We start from the raw sequence: 22113 nt of genomic DNA on the forward strand, positions 1-22113 counted from the left end.
ATTGGTGGGTCCAGCAAGATGGAAGTTGACCACTGCTTTCTGAGAAGATGATCCAGCTGAACATCCATAGATGCTCCACCCGAGGCGACATATTGCTGCGATTGGGTCCGTTGCTCCGTCTTCACGGAGCTTACGCGGAGCTTACGCGGAACTCCGAGACGAAGGTAATCCAACCCGTTCAAAAGTTTTAGATGAACCAAATCGTAGTCTTGTGAAGGGAGTACCAAGCTGCTGACTGTTCGAACATGCGACAGCTGGTGACGGTTGCCATTACGTCTTCCCGATACGTGCAGTTGTACTCGTTGCGACCTTGGTTCCTCTCGGGTCACCTTACCCGTCCATTGCAGAGTCAGCGGTTCTGATGGCCCGGTTACGCCCAGACGCACTGCGATTGTTGTGTCCAAGAGAGTGATTGAGGACCCCTCGTCGATGAATGCGAAGATGACCTCGGATTGCTTCCCTGCATACAGTACCACGGGAAGGACGCGGAACATAGGGAAGAGACCGCTCTCCTGAGTGAGATGGTTGGCAGATATTTGGGGGTGGGGGGTGGTCGAGGTGAAGGAGGGGAATGAAGCAGAGTGTTATGTTTCTGTGGACAACCCTCAATCAAGACTTGCAAGGCCACTTGCCATAGCTGTTCAGACAAGTTCGGCATAGAGCTTTTTGATTGACTAGTTTCCACCTTTCGTCGACGTTGTAGGATCTAAACTTGTCGCATTCCGCTACCCTATGTCCCTCTCGATCACATATGGCACAAGGCTTACCTGGCTTCCTTCAAGCTGTCTGGTTTGCAGGGGGAGCAGACGTCGGGACTGGCGAATGAGTTTGTATAATACCTTTTTCCTTAAAACGTTTTTGATCACCCTTGAAATTGTGGCTGGAACTCGGAAGATCGAACGTCACCTGGCTGGCTGCGGTCACTAGTCCTCCCATGAAGTCACCGAACGTCGCTAATGTCGAATTCGGTTGCTTACTTTTGTAAAGCGCCCACTTTATTTTGAGCGACATGGGGAGTTTCTCTACCAGCTCCAATGCAAAATATTCTAAGATTTTATTCATTCAACTGAGCTACCCTCAAGACTTTCTAAAACTTATTGTTTTGATCATTATAGATAAAATTATAGACGAAAAACTGATTTTAAGAAGGGGTGTTCCAAAAAAAACTCTATTTTGTCGTGTCCAACGTACAGATAGGACATCGCAGTATTCAGCTATCTGGTATATTGAAAATTAGAAAAAATATTTGTTTTATCTAACTGTTAGGTGGATTGATCGAAAAACTAAAAACGCCAAAAGTAAGGCTTTGTTCCATGAAACAATTTTGCTAAAGACATTGAGTACATAAAATCAATTTTTCACAGTGAAATCTAAAGCGACCACAATTTTTCGAATTTAGACCACTGTGCACTGTGTGATTTTCAAATAAATCTTTTCACCAATTGCTAATGTCTTGAAATATAATATGGAATGTGTAGTAACTATTTTGGAAGTCATTTCATAGAATGGTGGTTGAAAAACGTGCTTTGCAACAAGTATTTCGTCGTTTTTATATCACGTTTTAGTTCTTTATGACCTTTAAAAGGGCCTTACTCGAAAATGTACCGTACGATGATTTCGAAATTTTGACCAGAGATTCTGGACCAGAGAATCGAATGGTGTACTCAGATTATTTGGTGCATTTTTTTTATAATAACAATTAGAAGCGGGGGTGGCAATAAAATAAACCGGGCGGAGTTGACGGAGTCGGCGATTGATCTGAAGGGTTTGCACAGTCGAAATCCAGGGGATGAATGACTGGAACCGGTGGTTTCAGGTCCGGTAGAGAGTCGGCTTTTCCGCTTTCCGATTCGGTATCGAATACTTCGGAATGAATCTCGTTCAGCCAGTCGGACACCTTTTGATTGGAATCGTGAACCGATCCAGTCTTGCTGCCACACTCTCATTTGTCGAATAATTGACTACATTTTCTCCAGCGACTCCTGTCGAATTTGCTGTTGCTTAATCTGAAAGATTTTCTCTTCTTGCAGCTGTCTCTGCCGGATGTGGGCTTCTTCTGTCGTTTTCCTCTCCAGCGCTTCTTGTGAGTGCAACCCTTGCTCTCGCATTGACTTTTCCTCCTCAAGCAGCTACTTGCAGACGAGCTGCCCGGGCACTGGACGTGGAGCTAGGCACTACCGATATAGTTTTCTCTAGCTTCTTAGAGCCCGACTTAGCCGAGGACGATCGGAGTGATTTTTATTTCGACACTCGTTACAGAAGTAGGGCAGACTTTTGACAGAGTCGTCCACGCCTGCACACCCGAAATGCTCCTATAATTTGCAAGAATCGCAGCCCACCCATTTCTCTTCGTCCGTGTCAGGACGGGTACAGGACTTGCAGCTGTAGCCGGCGGGATTACGATGTTTCTCCATTCCTGAACACGATTCCAAGAGCAAACACTTTTTTATAGCGTTAAGCAGGTATTAGACGAAGCAAATATTTGCTATTTTTGGTACGTATTTAATTTGCGCAATATTAAATCTGTATTGAAAAATAGCAAATATTTGCTTCGTCTAATACCTGCTTTAGCTTCAAGCTGAATTTAGGAAATATATTTAAATGAATTGTTTATAGATAGTGTTAGTTTTACTCTCAATTTTAGTGTATGAACCTTTGCGAACAGAAGAAATCGTATCGATTGCCACGCGTTTTTTTGTATGGCTATAACCTATAATTTTAATCAGTTTTCAGTTCGCAATTATTGCCGCAAATAGTAATTTTAATATTAATATTGTGAATAGTGGTTCCAATTTCAGCGATTTATAGATTAAAGTTTAGCATTTAATTAGTAGTAGTAGTTAAGTATTTAATCGTATAAAATGTATCAACCAACTTAAGTACAGAGTTATAATCGTGCTCCTCTCTCAATCTTCGACAAAGCGAATGGCGTCTCTTAGGTCTTCGGGTTTTTGACACTTTGTTTCGTCCGTCGACTGATTGAGGCGACTTGATCAGCGCCACGTCGACGTTCATCGACGAGGGACTTGGTCGTTACAGTATTTATTGGATGCCATTGCCGTTCTAACTACGGCTTGCGGTATCAGAAAACTACCATCAAACGACGCGATGCGGTGCTAATTTCAATTGAGACGCTGAAGGAAAAGAAAGAGCTCGCTCTCCGTCACTCTCTCCGTCGATTGAAATAATCATTAGTTTCATTTGAAACGATCCCATAAACAACAGACGGGAAAGAGAGAAAGAAGTGATTCGTTGACAGTAGCCGAAGAATCAAGTGAAAATGAAATTGTTCGAATCGAAATGATGACGCGAGTTGATCAGTTTCATTGTTTTGTTTCGAAAATGTAGAGCTCTGAGTGCAATTATCCTCTTATGCTTAGAAAACTTATGCATTCAAATGATAAACTAGCAGACAAGGGTTAAAAGATCCTTAACAAAGATATAAACGTGCCGCATTTCAATGATCAAGCGAAGTGATTCGCGGTACCTAATTTCAGGAGATTTGAAATGTAGCTAAACATTGCAAGAACTCTACAGAGTTCCGTAGCACTTCTCAAATAGTAAATATGGGAATTAGTGTTTAGTGGGACGAATTTGAAAAGAAAATATCTAGTGGGACGAATATGCGTAAAAAATCATCGATGGGACAAACAGACTTGGTGTTGTTTTTCAAGATTTTCTGAACAAACAGTGTTGTTTTCGAAAGTTTTTGAAAAATATACATGGAAATAGACTCTTTGGTGATGAAAAAACGAAAATCGGCTAAAAGTAACATGGGGCAACTATGCGTAGAACGGCAGTATACTCATTTAGTTATTGAAGATTTTTGTTTAAATCATCAAAAAAGTAACATTGAAAAAATTGGTTTTATGGGATGTCTGAAAAAAAGCCCCACAAAAAAAACCCTTTTAAACGGGCAGATAGAAGTATGGTGCCTCCGACAAAGTTGTTTCTTATGAAAGGTGCTACAACTGGACAAAGTAGATTTTTATATGCAAGTATGGGAAAAGTAAAATTTGCAAATCATTCACGAAATACAACTTATATAAACTGTAGAATAAGTAATGGAACAGCTTTGCTGAATAAAATTAATTTCGATTACGTTTTTTCAGTTTAAGAAACAAAGTGGCCCGCTTGTTGGGCAATACTACGTAATTTGAAGTTTTGAATTTTACAATCTTCGTAGCGTGTTGTATCATGATCGGAACAGTCCAAAAATGATACGAGATAGCTTCACTGTTTTCCGAAAAGTTATTTGAAACATTTACCAACTATTACTATATTAATCAACTCCTCCTGATAATGTTCAGAAAGTTTCATTAGGGTATTTTGAAACATATTGAAAAATGATTTCTTTTCGAGCACAATTCGCTCTTACGATTGCTATTTGCACTCCGTAGCGACTCCGTGCTTGTTAAATGAAGTTTTTTTTGGAAACTTCAACCTCTTTTTTATTTGCAGTCTTCCAGGGCACTCTGTCGATTCATACCTAGCATTTCTCTGTAATTTCTGCATGCCTTTGTGAATCAAAATAACAAATCATTACAACCTTGCATCATGCACATGCCGGTGCACTTTGAGTAAGCTTCACCCGTTACGATAACACGCTTTGCTAAGCATTTTGTTATCAACCTCGCCCGTCCGTTTTCTCAGAATTGCGAACCCAGCGCGTGGACAAGACGTTACGTTAGCTTTGGAGTTGTAGGAAAACGATAATAACATTTGGCAGAATGAACAAAATATTCGCCTTACGTCAACTACGGCGACCGAGACCGTGCGTGATACAGGAGCATGATTCATGCCTTGGAAAAATCGTTCTAGTTTGTATTGGTGCATCGCAGCAAATCATCGAGCGATTGTTGTTTTTTCATTCTCACCTCCCGCAGTTGAGTCGATGTTTCCCTCATCACCAACACTGGCGAAGGTCACGCGCGTTTCTGAACCGTCCAAAGCATATTCCTATCATAATTCAACAGCTTCGACGCGCAAACTGGGCTACCACGGCATCAAAAGCGCGATGCCGCGGGACTAGAATTTCGCCGCAACATACACAAAATGTACAACACCGGAATGACGTGCGCGCATCCGTGACCCACTGGGCCACCGTCGCACACTCTCTCTCCGATAGACAGACAACCAGACAGACACGAACGCACGAGTAGCAAGGCAGGCAGCAACAACAAAGCGTAAGAAACGTGCAGAGAACTTATTTTCTGCAAAGTAGTGTACACAGAATCGCATGCGATGGAGAACAGTGGGGAAAGCACTGACCAGAATTTGTATGGTTTCCAAATTTGCTGGATTTTTTACAGCTGATCCCCCAAATTTCTAACGATTGGAGCGTAATAAATAATGGGACTTTGAACTTTGTCACGGAAGTCTGCAAGACTTCTAACTCGTTGGTTTTTTTCATTATGAGATGGCTTATCGAGGAAATTGCGGAGCAAAAATAATTCGGACGAAGTCATACTGGGCACAATCACAATAGCTCGCGTATAAAATTCTCATGGCCTCAAAACTACACATTTTATTGTGAAATAAAGTTAATTTCGAATTCAATGCACTTTAATTTAAAGACTTTTTTTCTGCATTCTACACTTAGTACGAGATAACCCCACCGTGCGGGAGCCAGCGGCGGGTTTACAATTTCTATCTACTTCAACACAATTTCCGACTAAAGTCAGCAGAAAAAAAAACAGCAAGAACAGAACATCCAACGGAAGACATCCGTTCCGAGTGTTCGTGTGTGCCCCGCGCGCGCACTCGTGAGGTAAAGTGAATGCGAAAGAAAAGTAAAAGTAACTAATTAATGAAACAAACAAAAAACTTCCATTAATATGAATGAGTCAAATTTGGACTTGGCTGGGTTGTGAAACGCTTGGATGGATGGCTGGACGGATGGACGGATAAATGGGTGGCGACACCGTTTCCGGGCGCGCTAGGACCAAGAAACTAAGTTAACGTAATTAGTTTCGTATGTTCATCGTCGCCATACAGACGTTGTCTAGAACGAATGAACGAGCGAAAAAAAAGTTACATTACAAAGGCTCTCTGACGTTTGACATCGGCAGCAACGACGACGACGACGACGTCGTTGCTGTCGGTCTGCACTTCCGGATGACACTGGACGACTTTCCGCCCATTCAAATACGGCCCCCGACTAAAGTAGCGACGATCATTTTGTAGCTGCGGCCCACAGTTCGGAGTATGACCGACAGGAGTGAAAATTTGGCGAAAGCGAGCTTAAAATGAATCGTACAAACTCTGTACCGTCGTCGTCGTACCACCCAAAGGGAGAGGGGCCGATCCGGGCATTCCCGCAGCTTTCAAAGTTGTTCAGTTTTTTTTTTTTTTTGCTGTTGTTGTTATTTCTGAAGGACCACTCGGTCGGCCTTCAAAGCCTGCAAAGCGAACATCGCGCTATAACTCCGAGCTGCCTAGAGCTAGAGTGCTGCTGCCGGCCGGATAGATAGATTCGCCGTTGGTGGTGCGGCATTGATTGCATTTTATGAGCACTCATCCCAGCGCGGAAATCGCGCTCCACCCATTCGTGGTGGCATGATATCTCCGAATAGTAGAAACGCACGAGTATTACGCATTTGGAAATTTCATAACCATTGACTAGTGGTAGCGAGCGGAGTTTGCAAACGGATGTGAGTACACTGCAAACAGAAAATGGCAGCCTTCGGGGTTCCAGAGACGCGCTACTGACTGTGTCGACGCGACCCAGCCGAATCGATTGCTCCAAAAGTCTCTTCAACCTTCCCCCTAGCTCGGTTAACGATGCGGCCGAATGAATGGACGATAGAATAAAGTTTGTTGGAAAAGAAAAAAATCGATTCCAGCGCGGGAAGCGCCGTAGCTCTGCAAACGACTAATTTTCAATTAACAACTTTAAGCGGTGTTTCCGAGATTTATTTGATTGATTCTTATTGAGAACAAAAACGGTGTTGATAAAGATGCAAGATTGCACTAGATTGGTGAAACTGGCAATTGGCTATTCACATTTTTCATTAGAATGTTCGAAAAGTAATGAGAAAAAATTACTGAAGATTTAGAAGTCACGAATGTACAGGGTGGCAACATAAAAGTGATACACGTACTCGAGTGCCCCACGTTGTGTTTTCTGTCACAGCATGACAAACATCTGAGCATGTTTTGAAAGAGTGACGTGTTTACTGTTTATTCGGAATAACTACAGTCAGTTTTCAGTTCCATTGCAATGGATTCAAATAGAGAATAAGGGTCTTGCACCTGGATTGACTAACAACGAGATCAGGAAGAAGCTGTCAAGGATATAGACACGGTTGTTCCCAAGAAGAAACTGGTGAAAAACAGAGTGTTCGGACTCCAGCGGTCATCAAATCAGTAAAGGAACGTTTCCGGTAAAACCCGGACCGTTTGGCAAGAAAAGTGGATGTGAAATAAACATGAGCCACACTTCCATGCAAAATATTATCAAAAAGGACCTTGTACATTCAGTTTTTAACCCTTCAATGCGCAATATTGTTTTAAAACAACATTACTAATAACGTTTTAAAATATATGTATTTTAGTTTTGAAGTAGAATACTTCTCTCAGGAAGTTCGGCTACATAGGGATGTAAAATGAAAATCTAAAACCGAAAAAAGTGAAAAAGATGTCCAATTTCAAATGCTTGTAAATCGGTTATTATTCGATGGATTTCCTTCGTTCTTGCAGCAATAGATTGAAAAATCTTCTGAGATTCTTCCCAAAAGAAGATAATTGTAATTTTATTATTCACACTATTGTACTATTGAAAATAGTCAAGCCTTGTCAAAACGAAAAATTCGATCTCTGATTGGTCGTTATGTGATTGCTTCCCAAGCACGGTCGACAGAGTCATATACCTTGAAATTGAAAACATGCTATTTGGCCTATAAAAGAGCCTGTTTCGTCCGAAGCCGCTCAAAATAGTTCTAGAAAGCGACAACAGCAGTCATCCTTCCTTAGCAGCAGCACTAGCCCTGTGGTTGGTCACCACGACTCAGGAGCAGCGCGGTTCTTCTCAGCGTGTGTCGCCAAACTGCCATTATTCCCCCCGTGTTGGGGCAGCATGAAGATTGCTATCAGGAAATCCAATTTTGAAAATCAAAATGCCTTTTTCAAGGCAAATAAACAAGTCATTGAAAGTTAATAATTTTTGACAACGCAAGCAAGCATTCTGTGTTGGATCCTAGCAATTTAAATCTGTCGCACCCGTCTAATTTACTGAATGTGAAATAGCTTCCACAGTGCATGTTGTCCGTGTATCTTAAATCCCCCACTGTTAGAGCAGCTCAAAGGTTGCGATCAGCAACCGATTTTGAACCGCAAAATGCCTTTTTCAAGGCAAATAAACCAGTAATTGAAGGTTAATAATTTTCTGGCATCAACACAAGCAGACATTCTGTACGGGATGCAATCAAATTCGGTTGTAGTTGTCTAATTTTTACTTTATTTAATAAACCGCAAAGGCTGCGATCAGCATAACCGACTTTGAATAACGAACTGCCCTGTTAGAACGCATTCACAAAGACAGTTAGGCCTCTGCCATGGTGAACGCGAACGCGAGCGATGGGGCGAGAAACTTGCCGCAGGTAAATAAACAGCTCTCTTTACGGCTGTTCGGCATTCTGGATTTTGGCAATCAAAACTTCTGCTGGCTATCTGATTTTCAGTGTGAAAACAGCCTTCAATTTTGTTGTCAGAGCGCCTGACTACGATTTGGTAATATTGTTTGAGTTAAATGTTAACAAAATTTAACAATATTCCTCTTTCTCCCATTCAATAAAACAGGTAATACGATGCCTTCGTCATACGCAAGTTCACCGCTATCGACGTAACACAGAGATGCAATCAGCGTCATATCCGATTTTAAATTCAACAACAAACTGTCCTTTTTAGGACAACCAAACAAATGAATTGAAGATATAATATTTTCTCGTTCTGAGCTTTAACCAAAAGTTAATTATTCTAATTTGAATACACATGTACATATACTTTGACTGTTGAAACTTATTTGCGCCGCAAGAGTTTGTTCTTTTCCTGTTCAGTGAGGTCGTAATTATATGTGCAAACTTAAATTGAGTACTACTTCAACTTTATTTGCACAGAATTTTCAATACTGCCAATATTTGCTAGGAAAAATGACTGACACGCAAGCAGCCGGGTTATCTTTCTTGTAAAAGTATTCTACTTGAACCTTGTGGTCGTGGCTTTGCACACAACCCTCTTGTGATTTTTTTTTTTTTTTTAAGCAGAATACTTCTCTCAGGAAGTTCCGCTACATAGGGATGTGAAATGAAAATCTAAAACCGAAAAAAGTGTAAAATATGTCCAATTTCAAATGCTAATAAATCGGTTAGTATTCGATGGATTTCCTTCGTTCTTGCAGCAATAGATTGGAAAATCTTCTAAGATTCTTCCCAAATGAAGATAATTATGATTTTATTATTCAAACTATTGTACTATTGAAAATAGTCAGGCCTTGTCAAAACGAAAAATTCGACCTCTGATTGGTCGTTATATGATTGCTTCCCAAGCACGGTCGACTGAATCATATACCTTGCAGTTTAAAATATGCTATTTGCCCTATATAAGAGCCTGTTTTAGCCGAAGCCGCTCATATTAGTTCTAGACAGTGGCAACAGCAGTCATCCTTTAGCAGCAGCAGTAGCAGTGCAGTGGATACCAGCGACAGTGGGCCAGCTGTGGCATAGCAATGGATAGCACACTAGTTGCAGCGGATCTCAGCATCGATAGCAGCTGGACCAGCTGATGCAGGGACAGCGGATACCAATGGCAGCGTATAGCGGCCACAACTGTGGCATAACTACGAATAGCGTAGCAGTTGCAGCGGGTATATCTGACCATGAAGCATTTATGCAATAATGGAATGAAAATTGCAATCGCAGCAATTGACCTTTTTCAAGGCTACTAAATGTTTTTGGGAGAGCATAACGAATGGTTATTAATAAACTGCAACTGGGGTTTGATGCTGCGGCAAATGCACAGCAGTGTGATGTTTATTACGATTTGTTGATACTGTACATAACAAGCGGTATACTGCCGGTAACCGCAAGTCAGACCCATCTGTAAAAATGTTAAAACGAGAAAACAGCTTCGAAAGATATTTCATTCACGCTCAGTTATCACTTATTTAAGATTAATTATTTTGACAATATTCATGCTGAAATATAGTTTGCATACTAGCCCGCACTAATTACGTTGTAAAAACCATTGATATAATTGATTTTATGATAAAAACCTTGAGTGTGACTGACTTGCCGTTACATTCTACACCGAAGAGAAAAGTAACCGCAAGTCAGTCACATTGCCATGTTGAAACTATAGTGCGTGTTGACGTGTTGTTATTCGTTGCCGTGGAAAACTATCAATCCTTCGCTGTTAGGAAGTGTATGTCCATGAGAACCTTTTAAGAAATGTCGACGTTGGAAAATCTCATGATGTACGGAACCGATGAAAGCTTATCCGGTGAGGACTCGGATAAAGAAACTGAAGCCGGGACTGCAGTTGGTTCATCCGACAACAAATGTCAAGATGATCCAAATCCATTTGAGGTTCGAGCATCATCTTTGGAGATTTCTTGGAACGATTCCCTGGATTCTGATGGGAGTTTTTTCGATACTCAAGATTTTGCGGATAGATTCACGAAGAAGCGAACCAAGAAAAAAAATTGACTTGAATTCGTATTAACATAAAATTGCTCCACATAAATTCATCACCAATTCAAACTAAAAAATAATCCCAATAATTGATAATTATTACTAGATAACTTATTTTCATCTAAACGGTCGTATCGAACACTCTTTTACTCCCCATTCATTTTACTGTTGTATTATGCATGTTTTTTTTGTAAATCGGGACTGACTTTCGGTTATTTTTCTTCTGGGACTGACTTGCGGTTACTTTACCTAATGTGACAATTCGACTTGGTATTGATTTCCACTTTTGTTGAACAAACCACTATTTTCTATCGGTACATCTGAAAATATACTCAAAGCTAGGTCAAGATACGATGCTAACTCAAAATTGACAAAATTACAGATGGGACTGACTTGCGGTTACCGGCAGTATTCGTATACGAAACAAATCCGATTTCAAACAGAAAAGTTCGGCACGTTCTGCTCGCGATGCTGAGTCCGTTTTAGAAAATTCACAACACTTCATTAACAAGGATTATGGTTAGACATCACAGCAGAATTTCGACCGTCATATTCATGTCAACTGTCGGCAATATCAAACACGCAACAATCTGCTTCCATGCGACATGGGGACGGGAACATTTTTTCATTTCAAGCCGCGCAACACGACGCAATACATGTTATATCGTTGCTTTTATGAGAGCTTCATCGGTTCGGCTCGACAGAATGTTCACAAGAAATCATTTTCATACATCCGTGTAACGAAACTGAGAAAATCTGTAGGAACTAAAAATTAATGTGGGGCTTATCGGAGGATCGCTCTGAGCCAGAATGAATGAGATGTATTTTTCGTGCATTAGTATTACGACATACGAAATAATATTTTTCGAACGTTGTAAACTGGTATAACTGAAAATAATTCAGTCACACCCCTTTTCCCAGTTATACCATTCCACAACGTATGAAAAATTTGTTATGTCAGAGCGGATATCGCGCGCTATCTGACCATGAAGCATTTATGCGATTATTAAACGAAAATTGCAATTGCAGCAACCAGCCTTTTTCAAGGCTACTAAATGTATTTGAAAGAGCATAATAAATAGTTATTACTAAACTGCAACTGTGGTTTGATGCTGCTGAAAATGCACAGCAGTGTGATGTTTATTACAAAATTCACAACACTGCATTAGCAAGGATGTAACGTTTTGGAGAAGACGGTTATAGTTTGACATCACAGCAGAATTTCGACCGGTTCACTCCATTAAATTGATTAACCCTAATCGAGTGTATTTCCAAAGCAAAAATTGCAAAAAATTATTTGTCATAAGACAGGTTGTCGCAATTCTACGGTAACTTGCGGTCGTATATTATAAACAATCTTCCACCTTTTTTTAAATACATGAAGTTATATGCTGGGTTGGAGCTAACCTAGTATGAGCTTTATCGATTTAATGTTAAACAATTTTTAAATTTCAAATTTTCGCCTAAATCGTTCTGGTCTCCAATTTCAGATAGTTTTGTTGAGTTTGCTTTTTGCTTAGATCGAAAAATTTTACCCAATTCGCTAAATTAAATGATTGTCTTGGTAGTGCAGCTACGAACAAAGGTTTGATTCTAATATGTATGAAATGACAACGATTAAATAATAGAGATCCATTCGTCTAGTATATATTATTATTTGTAACGTTTTAACGTCTCAGCGTTCAGAAATGCACTGTTAGATAAAATTGCAGCAAATACTGGAGTTGCAATTCCCTCTACTATTTGTTTTAATGAAATATAAAAGTACCGTAGCTCAACGTCATGCGGTCGTGGATCTCGGCAGCACCCTGAGTTTTGATGTAATTTGTCTAAAATGTATTGAATTGATTTAACCTTTCATTATTCCACCCATTACATTGGTCTTTAACCTTATCTTTTCGATATCCTTGAGTTTTCGTTCGTCTAAAGCATCAAGTTATTCCAATATAAAAAAAAACTAGAAATTACTCTTTGAACAATTTACGGCTTTTTATAATACTTAGCTGTTTATCCAAGGCTCTCGAAAATATAGCCGAACAACAAACACAATAGTTCATTAACGCTTTCAACCTGCGATCCCTGTATCAATCAAGATTCAGAACTGGTCGTAGCCCGCCACAGCTTTGCTAAAAGTGCAGCTTTTCGGTTTTTGACTGACTTTTCAAAGATTTTGACAGGGTTTTCCATACTAAATCACTAAGGAAACTATCAAATTAGTACAGTTTTTCACGAGGGGCAGTTAAATTTATTCAGTCCTACCTCTCTGATCGTACTCGAGTAGTAGAAACACAAAAACTCTATGATATTCGGTCAACATGAAGTCAAGAGTTCCTCAAGGGTCAGTACTTGGACTTTTGTCATTTATTAGGGATTTGGGACTATGGATAATTTACTAACGACATCCAGCTTCAAAACTGCCCTTACAATGTTTCGGTTGATGAAATGACATTGCTAATTAATTCGGATCAGATCTTGAACACATTTGTCGATGGTCAGAAAGAAATCTCCCTGTAAATACTTTCAAAACAAATTTATAATTCAATAGTAGACGACAAAAAATCCATCCCATACCACATACATAAGACATACGTACAGAGTGGCGAAAAAGTTTTCAAAATCAAATTCTCTGATTTTCCCTGAAATTTAACATTAATTTCCTTGGTATTTTTCAGAATTTGGCCCAAAAAAGTAGAACGTGGATCGACGCAATTCTGAAATTTCAGTGAATAAAGTACTCAATCGGGTATGAAACCGATCTGTAGATGTCCCGGATTAGCCTTTTTGTGCTGAAAAAATCAGTTTTTACGCTAGAGCTGTTTAGAAAAATTGCGTCTCGGCTTAAAAATTTTCTCTGAATGTTTTTCAGTTTTCTGAGGTATTTCCTGATTTCCCTGATCGAAAAATTAATTCCCTTACATTGCTTGATTTTCCTGGTTTTCGACACCCTATACGTAACACTGGCGTTGCTCCAAAGTACTCCGTACCTCGTCCTGTCCAACTGTTCGACAAATAATGAACAAAATGAATTTTCTTTTTCTCGGCTTTATCGAGCCCAAAAGAAAATCCCATAAGGAACTGTCAAAAAGTTGTTTACAAAATCAAAGCAGCATTTTTCTAGTAGGAACGAGACAAATGCAGGGCTGCGCAGGTACACTGCCTGCAAAAACAACTCAAACAGTGATTTTATTCAGAGTGTGGTACTATTCGAGTAGTTCATTCTGTACCAACTTTATTGGAAGATTTCTTCCTGAGTGTTACGTATGTCTTATGTATGTGTTAAAATCCAGTGTTCGAAAATCTACCCAGGTTTACTTGCTTTAAATTTACTACGAAGTATATTTACTACAAAGTATACAAATGAAATGACGTGGAATTAATCACTATAAGAGGAATTTTCTGTTACAAAGTTACAGAGATCGAAGACAGAATCAATTTACGTATTTATTCTCAGCTCCCCCCTAATTTTTTGTTCAGAAATGTATCTAACGAACACTTGAAAGAACTTTGTTTACACTTAGCGCTATTATTCTCGCAGTGTTTTTTTGTTCAAACAAGATTTATTGGACAGAGCATAAGCGTATCGTTGTTGTTTAATAAGCAGCAATAATTTTGCCTAACGCGTCTAAATCAGGATTAGTCTAAGTTCATGGAAACAAACATTAGTTAATATGTTGGGACGGGGCCTCTGCCATTTTTTTTTTGATACTGATAGAGAATGTCACAGCAAATTGTTGGTGTCTATTCATGTCGTCTGTGCTAGGCATGCCTGCATGTGATTGGTTTTATTGTTTGCGTAAATTTGTCCTCGACCCTTTTAATTAGTTTTTATCGTTGAGCAATGAAATTATAATGACAACTAGCGTATTACAAACATTTTATCTATCCAACAACATATTGGTTATTGTTATCCATCATGTGATTATGCTGTTATTATCGTTTGAAATCTGAGAGAACATTTGCCAGTTTCATTTCCAATTTTACAGAATGTATCCCAGTATAAGGTTACAGAATAGGGAATAGAGTGCCGTTTCAGACCAAACAATTTCTCTCCGATATTTTGCAATTGTTTTTATTGAGTAGCTTATTTTACATAGTTACCTATTTTTTAATGCATTCTTAAAATGTGATTCAATAAAAAAAAGTTAATTGCTTTTTTCAAAACTAGTTGATTCTACACGACGGAATAGACATTGAAGTGCTCGTTGTTTCGTGTCGAATCATGTTTGGCGCACCACTAGTGCTATTAGTATGTGTGCCAGACTTAAACATGCAGCTAAGCTCATTCATGAAATTTTTCTGCAGCTGATAGATGACACCGTCGAACTCCGGGGAGCACAATTCCAAGATCTGAAAATGGATGCAACTTTCAATAAAAGTATGTTCAACTCTTCAGATAGTCACGTAGGTATTCAATGATAAACATCATAAAATGACACAATGTACAATTGATAAATGATTTCCAATTAGCAGCTCAGAACTGATTTCTTTCCCAATCAAGACAACGAAAGTCTCGAATCCTTGTCATGACTGGGCTGCTAATGCCATTCCAATCGGCATTTTTTCTCCAACTCATTCCTCAAATACTCACAAGTTATCAGATTTGGAAAAACTGCATTGGTGTCCCCTTCCCTTCCCTTCCCATTGTGTCTCTTGTGCCGTTCTACCACAAGCAGTTGCGAGTATACAAAACGCAAGATATATACAGAGCTGGTGTACAACAGGCTTCAAGCTCCGGATCACAGCGGCGTCGTCGTCGTCGTCGGAGCAACAACGAGACGACGGGGCAAACGTTGTAAGTGATATACGCGCTCGACTCGCGCAACTCGCGGTTTCTGAAGGTAATCCAGTTTTTAGCTGCCTCTCTCTCTCTCTCTTTTGCTACCCTCCCTACTGTCTCTATCTAATTGTGTCTTGTTTTGTTTTGTGCTGTTTTCTGCGCACGATTGCTTTCTTCCGTTTTGTAGCGCTGTGCTGTGGGTCGATCTGTGATCGGATCAATCGACAACGGCAACGGGGCGCGCGATTGTAGTGAAAGAAAGTCCGAAAAGGAAAATTGGGAACCGAGTGTTGGTGGAGAAAACTCCGCTATTTCCACCCATTCCCCGGCAGCAGCAGCAGTGAAGACGACGGACGAGAAGAAACGCAAGACGGACAGCGAAACCCCAATTACCTTATCGAGTCTAGTATGCGAATTGAACGAATTAGCGGGGCCAACAGCAGCAATATTTCCGGCACAACAGCAGCAGCGCATCATCGGCCGAATGTATTAATCAATTTTTACTTCGGTTTGCCTCCACTCCACTCTTCTCACACTGGCACTTCACTGCTGAATTGAAAACCACTCTTCGACTGGTGGAGCACCCCTCGGTGGATCTTTCTACACCTTTTTTGTTTTCTTTCTTTTTGCAATAACAGCCAGCGCTTGGACACTACTTTCACACAACACTCTGGACACTGGTTTAAACGGTGTGTCTGGCCAGGCCAGACTCCCCCTACGAGGGCAACATTCTGCTGAGGCACTGGACTGGATGCAGCCAAATATCCACTGGGTCTGCCCAAAAAACTTTAAACTTTTCCTTCTTCTTCTCCAGGGGTTCCTTTCCAAAGCTGTGACTCGGGGTCTGCTGCGATATCACTTAATCACTTCTCTTCTATTTACGTGCGTGCTAAAAAGACAGATTCTATCTTACATTTTGCTGCCACTAAATCTACATTTTGCTAGTAAAACACTCTTTTTACACCATTTTTACATCGGGACGAATTTTCTGTAACTTCTGCCCGACAAGACAAGAAAAAAGCTTCTCCAAACGCAAAACGCCCTACACACAGATTCTTTCTTCTCTCGCAGGCAAACCATTCCAGCCCGCACGCTGTCCCGCTTTTCCACACTCGAAAAGACGGCTCGTACGCGCCTTCTCGCTCACAGCGACCGTTCATAAAATCCGAGCCCGAATGTGTCTCTCGCAAGCAGCCACACACAATCCAAGTAGGTGTTCGCATTCACCACTCTCGCACTTACTCGCTCTCGCTCACTCAAGCAGACTCGAACCCGCGCGCTCACACCCTTAAACCTACTCGACAATACAACCACAATACAACGAACTAACAGCAGCCCTTAACCCCCCGTCGTACCAAACCAATGCGACCGTGGATGACAACGACCGTAATCTGTTGCTTTTGGGGCCGCTGTTTTCGCCTTGGTCCCACCGATCCCGACTTCAAGCCAGCCAACGGGTAACGGTGAGTAAAAATTACCACTTTTTACCTGCGATTTTACTACACGGATTACACGATTAAAAACACTAGCCTACTAGGTGTAAACATGATTGCTTGCTGCAAATGGTGTCCGCATCTCATCATCATCCTTCTTCTGACGAGGAGGTCTGCAATTCTCTTGATTTCATCACTAGATTTCTGTCACTGTATGTGTGTGTAAAGTACCACTAAGTTCACCACACGACCGAACCGTACAACCGACCGACACTGCGAACAGACCACCACGACTCGTTGAACTCGACTGAAAGGAAAATTGAGCACACGAAAGTAGACGTGAAGTAACTAACGCTGGTGTATGAAATGTGCAGGCTTTGCGCTGAACGTGATAATGAGAAGGCATCAGCGCACATTCCGATTGGAACGTGAGATTGCCCGTAAGGGGTAACCGGATAGAAAGAGATGGCCTGTTCTGCGAGATAAACAGCAGTTCGTCCGGTGAACTGTCAAAGCATGTTTGCTAACGCTACCCGTCGAGCTGGAGCATTCTGTGGATGGACTGAGAGTTTATGTAAGGGCATACTTAACGGTGCGCTTCTATGCGTTTGGCAGCATCATCACTGCATGCCGTAGCGGTCACTGCCAACACAAAAAACAAGTACATACTACAAATAGTATTTTGCGGTGAGAACAGTGAATGGACAACGTTTTTTTATATCGTAACCATAAAAACATGGTGTTTTTTACTGTAAGCATGTGAACGGTTTCTGTCATTTCCATGTTTTAAGAACGTTTTTCGTTCTACCACCAACAATAATTTTATTATGAAAACATTATCAGTGACTTCCAAGTGTATGGGAAAATGCCTAATGAATTGGGTTGTTTGGCTATATCAGTTTTTTATATCATCTGAAAGATCTGCATTTTCTAAGTAAAACGTGATATAAAAAAATGTCTATCGTCCTTTGTTTTTTAAATCACAATATAAAACTGCTCGAAATCGCTACAATGACAGTTTTCTCATATACTCACTGTCATTATAGCGATTTAGAGCGAAATCATTTAAAATTCGAAGCTTAATGATATAAAGTTTTCGAAAAACACGTTTTGCTCAAAAAATAACACTCTTTCAGATGATACATAAAAATCGTAAATAAAATAGTCCGCGTCAATTTGACTCCTCGCTTTCTGCAACATTGCACATGTTTTTCTAACAGTTCGTCGGTATTTTCACTTGTTCTCTCCTAAGATTGGACGTGACAAGAGAAACCAAAAATCATCCAAAGTTTTGTCAAAGTGAAAGCACTCTCCGATTGGTCGATTTTATTCAGCACACTGTTAAAGTTTTATTATTAATTGTAGAGTAACATGTCAAAAGGATCTAACTACTTTCTTCGATTTTCTTGATTGACTTTTCATTTGTTCAATAGTTCAGCTCCTCAGCTGGTCTCGAGGTACGACGCTGGCCTAACAAGCCAGTCGTCGTAGGTTCGAGTCTCGACTCGGGAGAGACTGTTAGTGTCAGTAGGATCGTAGCGCTAGCCCCGCAATTGTCCTGTACACTTAACGGTTGGCTGCGAAGTCTGTGTATAGTAAACAGAAGGTCAAGTTCCGAATCGGAATGTGGCACCAAGGCTTTGCTTTGCTTTTCAATAGTTCAGCTAAAGTAACTATTCCCAACGTGGTTTTCATTTAAAAAGCTAGATTAGATTCTCCGCTATCAAATGGTGTAAAGGACATATCATGAAACGTGTTTAATAAGCCGTGGCGGTTGAAAGAAACCGATCGATCAAAAAATCGATTAAAGCAGATGACATTGACATGTTGCTCTACAATTGGTCGTGCTGCGGAAACAATCGATATTTTTGTTTACACTGTTTCTCTTTACCAAGTGGATGAACAGCGTTTGGTTCAACAATTTTTCGAAACTTTTTCATTTATTAGACTGTGTTATCAACATTCAAAATATTATTCATGTTTTTGAAACTGCGTACAATAAACAATAGTAGATTCTTTTCATGAAAAGCAAGAGGAATCCGAAACGTAATTTTGACTAGTTCAAATAAATTCAAAATATATCTTTAAATCAATTAAGGGGTTAATGACCAAGCATTTTCAAATAAATTAATTAAAATTGAAATCTTGAAAGAGCTTGGAAAACCCTAGATATTGATATTTTCTCTATTGAATATTTTTAGGAACACTGGCAAGCGTCGTGCGGAAAAGAAGCATTACTATAGAAGCGACTTGTCCCGTCCAGTCCTAAAATATAAGTTTTTGTGTTTGTTATTTATCGATATGTTAACACCGTAATGACCATTATAATTTATGAAGTAAAACATGCCTTTTCAATTATTCAAAAGTTGGGAGTTAATTTGCGGCATGATTATCCTTTTATACTCCGTTCACACAACACCGCATATCACCTGATATCAAGTGATTCGTGCTATCGAGGCCATATCACCATCCATATTACCGGATATCCCATACAATCGAGCAGTCATCGGATATCACCTCGGCTACATGATATCGCGGATATCATGTTCGAAAACCAATAAAAACCAGATTTGCAGCAGTTGGCAACACGGCCAACGGACATTTGACGCAACCCTACAAATTTCACAATTGGGTTGTTTAGCTACTCACGGATTTCTGACTGTTATATATCAGTAATTTTGTTTAAATTTTATATCATTGTCCTTCGGTTTTAAATAAAGTTTAAAAATCGCTCTAAATCGCTACAATGACAGTTGGTATATGTAGCGATTTCCAGCAGATGTCGAGCAGTTTTAATTCGTGATTTGAAAATTGAACGACAGCGATAGAAAGTTTTTGAAAATGACGTTTTGCTCAGAAAATGTAGCTCTTTCAGATGATATAAAAAACTGATAAAGCTAAACAACCCAATTAGCGTTGCATGCGAAAAAGAAAGAACACATTTTTGCTTTTGGCATCCCGCATATTTTGACAATTGAATATGAGAGTTCGCGTTGGTGCGAGCCAACTAGCTGACATCACTAACCTAATTGCATTGCTCTTGTTGTCTTGTTTTTGCTTTGACCTGCTTTTGTTTTCTTCTCTTTTCATTTACCAAAGCAAATGTCAAACCATATCATCTCAGCGTAGAGTGAACACTCGAGGTGATATCCAATATCATCTCGCGCTATCAGGTGATATGCGGCGTAGTCTGAACAAGGCATTACGCGCATCAAAATATGATAACCTTTTCAGGATTAAGGCAGCCGTCAAAAAATTATGATACAGGATGCCAGATTACTTTTTTAAATGTTTCCATGGCATGTCGAAATAGTCTCCGCAAAGAAGTTTTTGAAGGCTACTGAATGGCAAGTTTTGCCATTTAGAGCATCAAAAATATCATTCATAATGCTAATTAACTCAATTGTTAGACCTACTGAAGAAAGCTCGAAAAAAAATTAAGTACATTAGCCACGCTTTGGCTGAGCGTTTGCACCTTCATTTTTGAGTTTGGACTGAACTATGTTTATCTGAAAGTCGTTTAGCCATTTTCAGATCGATAGCTTTTTTAGTCGACGAATATATTCACAACTTCACCGTTCATCGTTTGTATTGTTCCAATTGAACAAAACATATTCCTAACCAATCTCAACATGTGGCATGGATCCAGTAGCACATTATGATGAATGAATGCTGATTCGTAACTTAGGCTGGGTCTTTGGTTACCAGTTCCTCCTCGTCTTAGAACCAAGGCTGAGAGGCACCCGGATCAGCAAAATGCTATTTTTCTCTTAGATTAGGCCGTCTTGGGATGTTTATTATTCATGTTCATTATTTGGTTTAGGAGCTGGATTCTTCTTCACTTCCTACAATATTGTAAATTCCTTCAACTTTTTTCTCAAATTTTGTTTTGTTTTTGGCTAGTTTGACCCATTCTGTTTCTGATATTTCCATTAATATGTTTGTATCTTCCCGCATCGTGTCATTTCATGTTTTCGCAGGTCGTTCTCTCTTTTTCTCCGTAAATTCCAATCTTTCAGCTGATTTGAAAGGGTGTCCTTGTTCTCTTCTCTGTATGTGAGCCCATTGTTTAAGCCTCATTACTTTTACCCTGTTTACTGCTGTTTTTCCATTTAATAGTTTTGGTACCCTTATTTTACCTTTTGGCCTATCCCTAGCTAATTTCAATGATTCTCTAATAATAAAGTAATAGATACGATTAGCAAGTATCTAGCAAGCGATTTTCTTTTTTTACCCATGCCGCTTATTTGAGGCCGTATGTTATTACTACTGACTTATATCAGCTAGGTTGAAATTATTTCATAAAATCTAAAACTATTCTTGCAGTTCCGAGAGCTGTCTACATATAATTCTTGTTGTATTTGATCTGCCCAATGTCTCCGTAAAATATGTTTCAAGCTATGTTTGTATGACTTCATATATATCGTTATCAATTTCAATGATGTCTAGAATATTTCTGTCTGAATTAGGCTCCCTTATTAAAATTTTACTTTTACCTGTATTTAATTTTAATCCTACTTTACTTAGTTCTGCTTTCAATAATATGTTTATTTTTTCGAGTTCATCTACATTTTAAGTTATCAGTAACAAATCATCTGCAAAGGCTAGGATAACTAGAAGACCTTTCTTATAATATGTATTCTATAGATCCCAATTTGATACTATCAAATGCTTGCTTATGTCTAATGACCCTAAAACTAATGTTAGTCCCCTATTTTAATAAGCTTTTAAGTATTTTCTAGCATAGTACATCTGATCGTCCGTAGACCTTTCATTGACAAATGCTGCTTGGTGGTATTCAGGATTTCTTGCGTACTCTCTAAGTCTTCCAGCTAACCATGTTGCATATATTTTGTAACCGAGATTGCATAGTGTTATTCTAATAAAGTCTGATGATTTTTTCGTCTTTTTCTTCTTCGATATCGGTATCTGTAGAGTTTCTCTCCAATTTCCTTGTATTTAGTTCGTTTCCCATACCCATGATTTGCCACATTTCATCTATTGTTTGTTCATTTGCGTGTTTTTAACATTCATTTCTTAGTCCTTTTCCTATAGTTTTTCCATTAGTCAATTTTTTTTATTGAACTTAGTGTTTCATTTTTTGTTGAATCTGCTATAATTTGAATGAATGACAAATGAGTATACATAACCACAAAAGTGTCCCACACGCCAAACTTATGGTATAAAATAATGTTCGCCAGAATGTTTTATCCCA

The 22113-nt window shown here is 39.5% G+C and overlaps 1 protein-coding gene across 3 annotated transcripts in view; it reads right to left on the reverse strand.

Moving 5' to 3' along the window:
- Positions 1–17215, reverse strand: part of LOC129723224 (plexin-A4) — a 150994-nt gene extending 133779 nt beyond the window's left edge. The window contains exons 1-2 of one of the 3 annotated variants that reach the window (XM_055677299.1): positions 16954–17215; positions 15859–16354 (exon numbers count right to left, since the gene is read on the reverse strand). The gene's annotated coding sequence lies outside the window, so the exon portion shown is untranslated. Of the gene's footprint in view, positions 1–15858; positions 16700–16953 lie in introns of those variants that run through there. The other 2 variants (XM_055677307.1, XM_055677316.1) reach the window with 2 other exon arrangements.
- Between the last annotated feature and the right edge of the window lie 4898 nt (positions 17216–22113).

Source organism: Wyeomyia smithii, chromosome 1 (assembly GCF_029784165.1).
Source record: "Wyeomyia smithii strain HCP4-BCI-WySm-NY-G18 chromosome 1, ASM2978416v1, whole genome shotgun sequence".
In the NCBI taxonomy this organism is placed as follows: domain Eukaryota; kingdom Metazoa; phylum Arthropoda; class Insecta; order Diptera; family Culicidae; genus Wyeomyia; species Wyeomyia smithii.